The sequence below is a fragment of the Prionailurus viverrinus genome, chromosome A2, assembly GCF_022837055.1.
Source record: "Prionailurus viverrinus isolate Anna chromosome A2, UM_Priviv_1.0, whole genome shotgun sequence".
In the NCBI taxonomy this organism is placed as follows: Eukaryota; Metazoa; Chordata; class Mammalia; order Carnivora; family Felidae; genus Prionailurus; species Prionailurus viverrinus.
The window spans coordinates 125,064,915-125,074,426 of record NC_062562.1 but is presented as its reverse complement, the minus strand read 5'-3'; positions in this window follow the sequence as shown (position 1 = coordinate 125,074,426).

Sequence of the window (9,512 nt, the reverse complement as noted above, 5' to 3'; positions counted from 1 at the left end):
CAGAGTAGCAGGATCGGATCATCTGTACAAATGAGAGGATGCTAGCTGAGATGAGGAGACTGAAAACGCAAGGGAAAAAGGGCTAGATGGTAAAACAAGGCACTGGAGGAGGTGAGAGGGATGGGGCCAAGAGCTGCAGCGGGGGAGGGGGGGGAAGGGGAGGGAAGGGCCAGCATTGGAACAAGAAATGACTGGATTCCTCAGAATCAAAGTAAAACAAAGAGAAGGGTAAAAAATCCCAGCAATTTCTAAAGCACAAAGGACCTAAGCCAAACGACCTCATCTTTGTTTGGCAAAGTAGGATTTGAGGTCACCTACTCCTAACGAGGGGACAAAAATACAATCAGAGTTTAAGTTTGAAACATTTCACAGCTGCATCCATGGACAGTGGTTACACTGGAACAAACTGGATTTGACATCGGTGCCCTTTTGACCTCATGATAGCAAAACCCGAAAGGAAGCCCTGTAGTCACCGGTAGGCTTTCCCAAGCCTGGCACTAATTGCTTCATCTGCAATGGATTGAATTCAACATTCTCCACGTACAGAGATGTGACTCAGCTTGAGCCACACTTGTAACCCTCATTAGCCAGAGAATGATGTGATATCGCACGGTGCGATATTCCAGTGAGGAACCTGAGGTCATGAAGAACATCAGGGCCCATTACAAAAAGAAAAAGAAAAACCACAGTGAGAACAAACTTCTAGAAAATGTTGAGTAGAGCAGGACAGGGGGCAGTTATGGATGCATCCAAGGAGTTAAGAGGAGGGAATCTTCTCATAGGTCTGGTAGACACTGCCACTGTCGGAATGGTATGCCCTCTCCCCTCCTAACTTAGAAAGAAGGCCCGATTTTGTTGGGAACAAGATGCCCAGATGAAAGACTATACTTCCACACCTCCTCTTCAGATGGAATGGCATATGGCATAGTTCTAGTCAACTTAGGTAAGCTGACGTCGGATGACGTTTCCAGAGAGCCTCTTAAGATGTGGGGATGGGAGCAGAAGGAGGAGGAACACAGATGGAGCCATCTTCTGCGGTTTCTCTCTTTGTCTACCCCCTTCCTCCTGCCTAGAACATGAAAGAGATGCCTGAGGAGAATGGGGAATAACCATTACTCTGCAGGGAAGAAAGCCAAGAGATCACCAAGAACCTGGACGCCAACATCCCTTGCACCACGGTTCCAAGATCAGCAGCTGTGTGCCTCCAGACTGCTCATTGTCTAAGAAAAATAGAACCAGTAATTTGTTTAAGGCTCTGCTTTGGGGGGCTTTGTTTCTCTCAGCCGAACATAATCCCCAGTTCATAAACTAGGCAACATTTCATTTCGATCATTAATTTAGAAATAGTGTGTCAGATATTTGCTTGTACTAGCGTTTCACGTAGCAAATGCCCCCTTGAAAGAACCAGGCCATCCTTTAGGGGCTTGGAAATCCTTTTGTAGAACTGAGTGTTTTGTTTTGGGGGTGTCTGTCTTTGCTGTAAAGCGAGCTGACCTACATGCACAACATATGATAAGCATGAAGCGGCCCAACTGGTTTTATTAGTTTTCCTTGGGCTTTGGTCTAAAAAGGTTTCTTGCTGAGTTGATTTCACCCCCGATAACTTCCTTCACACTCCACTTCCTAATCGAAAAAGGCCCACATCAGGGGTAGAGAAACGGAGACCAATCCTTTCCCATCCCTCTCCTGGGACTCCTTAGCTCTTTACTATACCGCTGGGCTGGCTTAGCAAAAGCAATTTGATGTCCAGAATTTCCTGGCAGCCTTCCATGAGTCTGTCTGCCTCATCAGAAAACTCCAATCAGTAAGTCTGTGGGCTAAAGGGAGTCTGATCTCACTGGTGGTGTTGCCACATTTTGTTCTTTCTCTGATATGTTCTGTATTCACAGTGGTTTTGTTCTTTTTCAGTTCTGAGAGCTGACATGATTTTGGAAAGTGAACGTGCTTCCCTAAATTCTGGACCATACCCCCTCAGGTGAAACTCTCTAAGCCATTAACCTTAAGGTAAATCTCCCCAGAGGAGGGCTTTTTGTCTTAGATTCCAACAGCTACCATTCCTAAAGCCTTGATTTTAAAATTGTTATTAGTTGCAATGTAGCTTTCTAAACTAAAGGGGGAAGGCCAATACACAGAACCAATAAAAGCAGAGTTGTTCTGATTAAAGTGTAGGGAGGGTGAGGGGAGGGAGGATGTATGTGATGGGGAGACAGCTGGGAGCCCCTTCAGATTAACCATAGCCTTTCTCCAAGGACAGGATCCACGGGGATCCTTCAAGGAACCCGGGGATTCCAAGGAACACAGTCTGAAAACCATTTTGCCAGTAAGCCCAGAGTGGCAGGAAAATATTTCAGATTGTCTTTAAGATAAGGAAGCTAGGGGTGCCTGGGTGGCTCAGTCAGTTAAACATCCGACTTCAGCTCAGATCATGATTTTGCAGTTCATGAGTTCAAGCTCCACGTTGGGCTCTGTGCTGACAGCTGAGAACCTGGAGCCTGCTTCAGATTCTGTGTCTCCCTCTCTCTCTTTCTCTGACCCTACTCCACTCATGCTTTGTCTCTCTCTCTGTCTCAAACACAAATAAATATTAAAAAAAATTTTTTGAGATAAGGAAACTAAAGGCAACTTGCATCTAGGACACTGGAGACTTGGTATGAAAAGAGTCTACTTAAACCTCTCCCTCCATTCCCAAATCATGATAATCATTTTCAAGTCCCTTGCATTTTGTCCGGATTTGTTTTCAATGGGCTTGAAGAGCTTGTTGATTTGCCAAACTAAATGGACTTGGATCATTACTACAGCTCCCTAGCATTTTCTAGGTTGCAAAGTAATGATCCTGCTGTGTCGGCAGATGACTGTATTACATGACCCACAAGCAGTGACTGAGAATTAAGGACTGAATTAAGGGACACATTCTTTGGGGAGTGGTAGTTAGCATAAACAGTAGGTCTTCCCTCACCCACAATGCCAAATTAGATTTCTTTTATATGTTCTAAGGTTTTACTTTGCTTTCCTCCAATATCTGCCCATGTCTCAAAGTGGACAACTTGCCCTCCATATTCTATAAACATATATAAGCAGACACACCTAAAAGACAAAAGACCCTTATCCACCAGAAACTCAGTCTCCTTACCATACCAGCCAAATGGGAAGAGTAATCCCAGGGATTTCCTAGAGCAGCTCTGGGGACCAAAGGAAATAAGGTCACAAGAAAGTTCTCGACCGCAGTGCCCAACACACCCTAGAAATTCAATTTCTTTTGTCCTTCCTTCTCCTTGCCTTAGGGGGGACAGGAGAGGACAGAGTGGACACGCACTGCATAGTTCAGGAAACTCAGAGTAGGTGACTGGTTGGCGTAGGGAAAGTCCTGCACTGGGCCGTGGCCAACCTGTGTGAGCAGCTCTTCATCTTCACACACACCAGCACTCGCTCTTTCTTCCTTCGGCTTGTTTGTCTTTTACTCACTTGTCGGACCTCTGAGAGGGGCCCTTCACCACTTGCAATGGTGATCTTTGTTCTGCCTTGAACAGGGCAGATTCCAGTTCATTCCAAAAAAACTGGCTCCTTAGAAAGGGTTTCCTTTGACCAACAACGGAGTTGAACGTTAGAGTAAGGAAAATGTTTCCCCTTTCCTGCTCTGATTTGGACCCACTTTGACAGACTGGGAGAGACCTAGACCCCAAGTGGCATCATATTCAAAGCATGGCGAAGAAGCCACGTCCACTCAGACCTCATCCTGCAAACCATAAAATTCCACCACAAAGCTGTCTTTAAATTTCTCCGATGGTTGGAAGCTATACTACATTCAGATTTTATGAGTACACCAAGCTTTGGTAGCAACTAATAGAAGAAAACCTCCAAATGCTGCCTGACCTCCGATTCCATCTTGCCTTTTAACATTTCTAAGGAAGTTTCTGTTCTGCCTCTTGCCAAAAGCTGGAGGTAGTAGTAAGAGAACTGATATATTTTGATTTCTTCTTTCAAGCCAGGCCCAGTGCAAGACACGTGGCACCACTTTAACCCATGCAAGAGCCCTTAGGGCCAAGGATCAGGAACCCCACTTTAAAGTGAAGACATTGAGGTTAAACACTGCAGAGTTCATCACTCAAATGACGAAGCTCCTGGAGAGTGGAACTGTGCTGTGTTCACTTTTGTCCCCAGACCATAGTTCCTGACATTTCAGGGGGACTCTGTCAGAAGGGTCAGTTCTGTGAGTACAGGGATGATGACTGCGATTAGAAACTCAGGCAAATGTAAGGTGTCAGTGAGTGTGCGCAGGCTGATGGGGGGAAGGTCTGGAGAAAGGCCTTCTGCGCGGGGCTGGGGAGGCTGCTGTCTGGATTTCCTCACTGATGGGTTAGGGGTTGCAAAGAAAAGCAGGCTTGAGAATGGGAGGGCAACACCTGAGCTTGAATCCCCACTCTGCCAGTTACAACCTCTGTCACTTTTGTCATCTTATATGGCCTCTTTGAACCTTCATTTTCCATCTGAAACAAACAGAGATAACAATATTTATCTCAGATGGTCATGTGTATTAAATGAGAGAACATACGTGATATTTCCTAGCCCACAGCTTGGCATATAAAGGATGATCCATATATATTTGTTTCTGCCCGTACATATTTGTTATGCCCTCCGTACATATTTGTTAGGGTTTGTACTAAGCATCACCACAACCTCCAAAGTTCACAATCTCCATGTCTTTATGAAACAGTATAGTATCTAGAAATGATGACTTTTTTAAAAAATTCAGAATAATGAAACGAGAATACGATACAGTGGAATTACTGTCTTCATTTCACGTTTTTTCCCCCTGTAATTGAAACCATTTTCAAGTTTTATTTAGTACAAAATTAATTTCACATTTTCATCAAGGAACTCATGTGGATCCTAGGGTGATTCAAATTTTCCAACACAGAAATTCATAGCATTCATTACTGGTATTTTTCAAGACAAAAGAGTTTATGCCAGAGGAGACCGTCTCAGTCCTGCTATACGAGCAAAATAAAAAAACTTTTTACATGACACTTCCAAATTCAGGGTGGACATTAATGTTTTGTAAGAGAGCTGATAAAAAAAATTCATCACTCAGCCTCAACTGTCTCATTACCCAAATAAAAAGCATAATTTCATTTACCTTAGGAATAAATTGGGTTCCTCTTGAACTGAACTCAGAAATGACACTGGATTTGCTTGTCAGGGAGAAACACACATTATGTCAACATGTGTGGGTAAAGTTCTAGGCACAGAAACCGGGAGAGTTGGCATCCTGCACTTCCCTGCTGGCCCAGGCTACCTGGAGCGACCCCAGGGCTGTTGCACAGAGGCTAGGGTGATACCACATGGCGTCAGAACTAGGGCCCCTTGAGGCTGGATTCCACCCCAGGCAAAGAAAAGCAGAGGCTGCACTTTGGGACATCAGACCGAGGCATTTTAGGGAGCATTCCCTGCTGTTAGTCTCCAGAACATAATCTAGTGTCAGATAAAACAACCAAACTGGGGCAGGTGAGCCAGGGAAAGGTGAGTGGGTACCTTCTGGACACCCCTGTGTGCACACTGCTTCAATGTGTTCCCATCAGTCCTGACCCCAAGATTCCTCACCTGCCTCTTTCTGGTGCTGGAATCAAATCATCCTCTTCCCTAGCCCTGCCCCAGGCCCTGGGAGCACCTCTTAGCCACCTCCAGGATGCGTCAGTCCTCAGTTCCCTTGCAGTTGGGAGATTTGACATTTGTTCCCTGGCTTAACTCTCTTAGTTCATGGTCCCTCTCTCTCTCTTTTTTTTTTTTAATTGAGGTAAAATCTACTTAACATAAAATTTGCCATTTTAACCATCTTAAAGTATACAATTCAAGGGCTTTTAGTAAATTCACAATGTTGTGCCACCATCACCACTCTCTAATTCCAGAACATTTTCATTACCCCCAAAGAAACCCCATACCATTAAGTAGCCACTCCACACTCTCTGCTCCCCCCAGCCCCTGGCAACAGCTAATCCACTTCTGTCTCTATGGATCCGCCTGTTCTGGACAAGTGGCCTTCGTAAGCAGCACTGTGGAACCCTTGGCAAAACCATGAGGAATGAAGTTCAAAAGATGACCCGACCCTTTTTAAGATATCAACATGTCTTCAGCAAAACAGTAAATCGCCCTCAGAGTAGATTTAGTGTATTTTGTTCTATGATCTCGTTCCCTAAAACCCATCTGTGGCATTGCAGATGCCACAGATCAACAGCATGCACGCATGGACAGCTCCACGTGTCTAAATATGTCGCTGCATATGCATGTGTTATGTTATGACACATATGTGTTCTGTGAACACAGAAAGGTGACTTCCCATGGTTTCTATACTAAAAGGCTTTGTTACTATCAGCTGAGAGGTAGCACATGATGAAAAGACTAATGAGAAGGGCTCTCATTATAGCCCGGCACAGTGGGAAAAACAGGGCCATCTGATTTTGGCCAAGTCACACTTGTGTGTGGGTTTCACGGAATCTGTTTCCCTCTGGATCTACTGTCTTTGCCCGTGGAAGTTCAGGAAGGGGGTTGTAATGCATTGATCTGTCCGAGGCCTCCTGGCAATACTTGAGGAGCACAATACAGTTTTGTAGAATTATGTTCAAAGGTCAACCCTACTTGTTAAGATTCTTAAGGTGTCTGTTTCATTTAAATCAAGTTTTGTGTTTGTACATGTGTGTTTTTTAAGGGAGAATGGAATCTCCTGAGAGAACAATCCCACATAAATTAGAAACACGTGCAGGCATTCCGTAGGTCAGCTCTGTAAAGATGTGTTATTATATCTTATGTTTATAGGAATTTTATTCACAGACAAGGCCACATATGAATTGTATGATTCTCTGGTGCCCAGGCTAGCGGGTTCTTTCCATCCCAGTATAGTTGTTTAAGATACAAAAATTCTTTTCCTCTCCTTCAGATAGAGATGAGGAAGAAAAACTATTATAAATTAAAGAGCTAGACATTAGCTAAATAATGGGGACACTTGAAACATTTCAATGCGGCATCTCGTTTGATACCAAAAAAGTAGAAGAGACGCAAGGTCTGTGTGGACTGTATTGCTCTATAGTGGCTTCGGCCTGTTTTGCTTCCATTGTGATAGCACTGCCCACCTAGGGGCCAAAGTCCTATCTAAATATGAGGCAGATTTAGACACAAGATTAATACTGTTCATGGGACTTTCTTCACTTAAAATTAAATACATAAAACTACATTACATATGCTGTTTACAATTACTGCTTCTTCCCCTGCCTTCCCAAAATTGTTTTATCACACATGCCAACATAATGGACTAGGAAAACAGGAATAAGAAGGAAAAGAAGACTAACATTTATTGACTGCCTTGTCCTCTATATTGGGCTTTACTCTATTTGATCTCATTTTATTTCCTCCTTAATGTTTGTTTATTTTTGAGAGAGAGAGAGAGAGACAGAATGTGAGTGGAGGAGGGGCAGAGAGAGACAGAATCCAAAACAGGCTCCAGGCTCTGAGCTATCAGCACAGAGCCCGACGCGGGGCTCGAAGACACGGACCATGAGATGGTGACCTGAGCCACAGTCAGGTGCTCAACCGACTGAGCCACCCAGGTGCCCTGATCTTATTTTATTTCTTAAAACCACCCAGTGAGGCAGATAGAATTCTCTCCATTTTACAGATGAAAAAGCTGAGATTCAGAGAGATTGAGTAACCCATTCAAGCACATACAGCAACCAAGCACTGGAGCTGGCATTGGAAGCCAAGCTGGTCCAACTTTAAGAATCACAAAATGTTGTTGGTATTTGACTAGAACCTCCCAAATACAGTAGGATGAGCCTTAGGCCCCTAAGGTTCAGGGGCCCTTAGGGAGGGGCCACAGCAATGCTGTGAGATTATCTGGGCCTCACTCTGCCCGGTGGTGCCATGGGAATAACACTGTCTGCCCCTTGGGCCTCTCAGGAATAGCATGAACCTCAAACAAAGAAATTTATGGTGGGGGACATGGGAGAGACTTTGAAATACAAAAGTAAAGTCATTGTTAATATGGTTTAGTGATCTGCAGATCTCCCCACAGTGGGATGCACAGGACACTACATTGGAGTAAGGGAAGAAATTAATTATTCAAACTTATTTTTATATTTCATTTTACCTTTGAAAGAGCAAAAATACATAGCTATTCATAACAGAGGACGTGTATCATTTATCAATAAATTCACAGATATTAGGAGTGGTCGCCCCCTCCCCAATTTTTTACTGATTACAACTTGATCAGAAATGGTTAAAAACCCCAAATCTATGCAATAAACAATATATATCCAAAAATACTGTGATATTGTTGGGAGTATATGGGTAGTCGTGGTTGTAGACACACAGTGAAACTATCCCAAGTGAGAAGTTCAGAGTTCTACTAAATGTCAAATATTTGTTACATTTGTTTTTAATGCATCCCAGCATAATGGCAAACCCATAAAAGTCACTTTTTTTGTTTTTGTCTTTTAATGGATTGCCATAATGGAGTGGAATTATTCATTATATTAGTTCAAACACATTGTCACCTTTGGTTTATGTAAGGTGAACTTTTATTTTACTCATTCATTTACTCATTCAGTCAGTCAGTTACAATGCCATGAATACTCATGAGCCCACTACTCTATTTATGAACATAGAATATATTTTCTTTATTTATCTGTGTGCCTATTATCCTATATCCGGCCTTCCCACCCAGAGGTAACCAGGATCCAGAATTTTATGATTATCATCCCTTTGCTTTAAAGTTTGATCACATACATATGAATGCCTGAATAACGTATTGTTTGATTTTGCTTGTTTTTGAACTTTATAAGAAGAGTATAACGTTCCAAGAAGTCATTTGGGACTTGTTTTCATTTAATATTATACTGAATGAAATCCATGTTGTTGTAGGTGGCTGTAGGTCACTCCATTTCACTGCTGTGTGATATTCCATCGTATGATTATACCATAAGTTATTCATTCATTTCCCTGAGGACGGGCATTTGGGTTATTTCCAGTTCTTTGCTACTAAGAACAATATTTCTTTGAACATTCTTATATGTGTCTCCTGGTGCTCATGTGTAGGAATTTCCTTTGGGAATATACCAAGAAGTTGAAATTGGGGCAGTAAGGGTATGTGAAAGTTCAATTTAACAGAATAAAATCAAATTATTCTCCAAAGTAGTTATACCATAGGGGCACTTTCTTAGCCCATTTTATTCAGTTTTCTCATATGGGAAATCTGACTAAAGTGACTACCTTACTGGTACCCGTGAAGACTAAAGTAACTAAAGAAGAAAATACCAGTGCCCTCCCTAGAAAACAAAAAACTGTCCATAAATTAGCATTTACATCTCTTTCTCCCAGTTAGCTTAAAGTCATACTTGGCGCAGACATTCCTTCCCATCTATACAATGATGGAGCAGGACAGGAGGAACTCTATGCCCACTGTATTGACACTTCATGAGTTAGTGACAAATGCTGGACTAGTAGCAGGATATGCTTTCTCACCACCC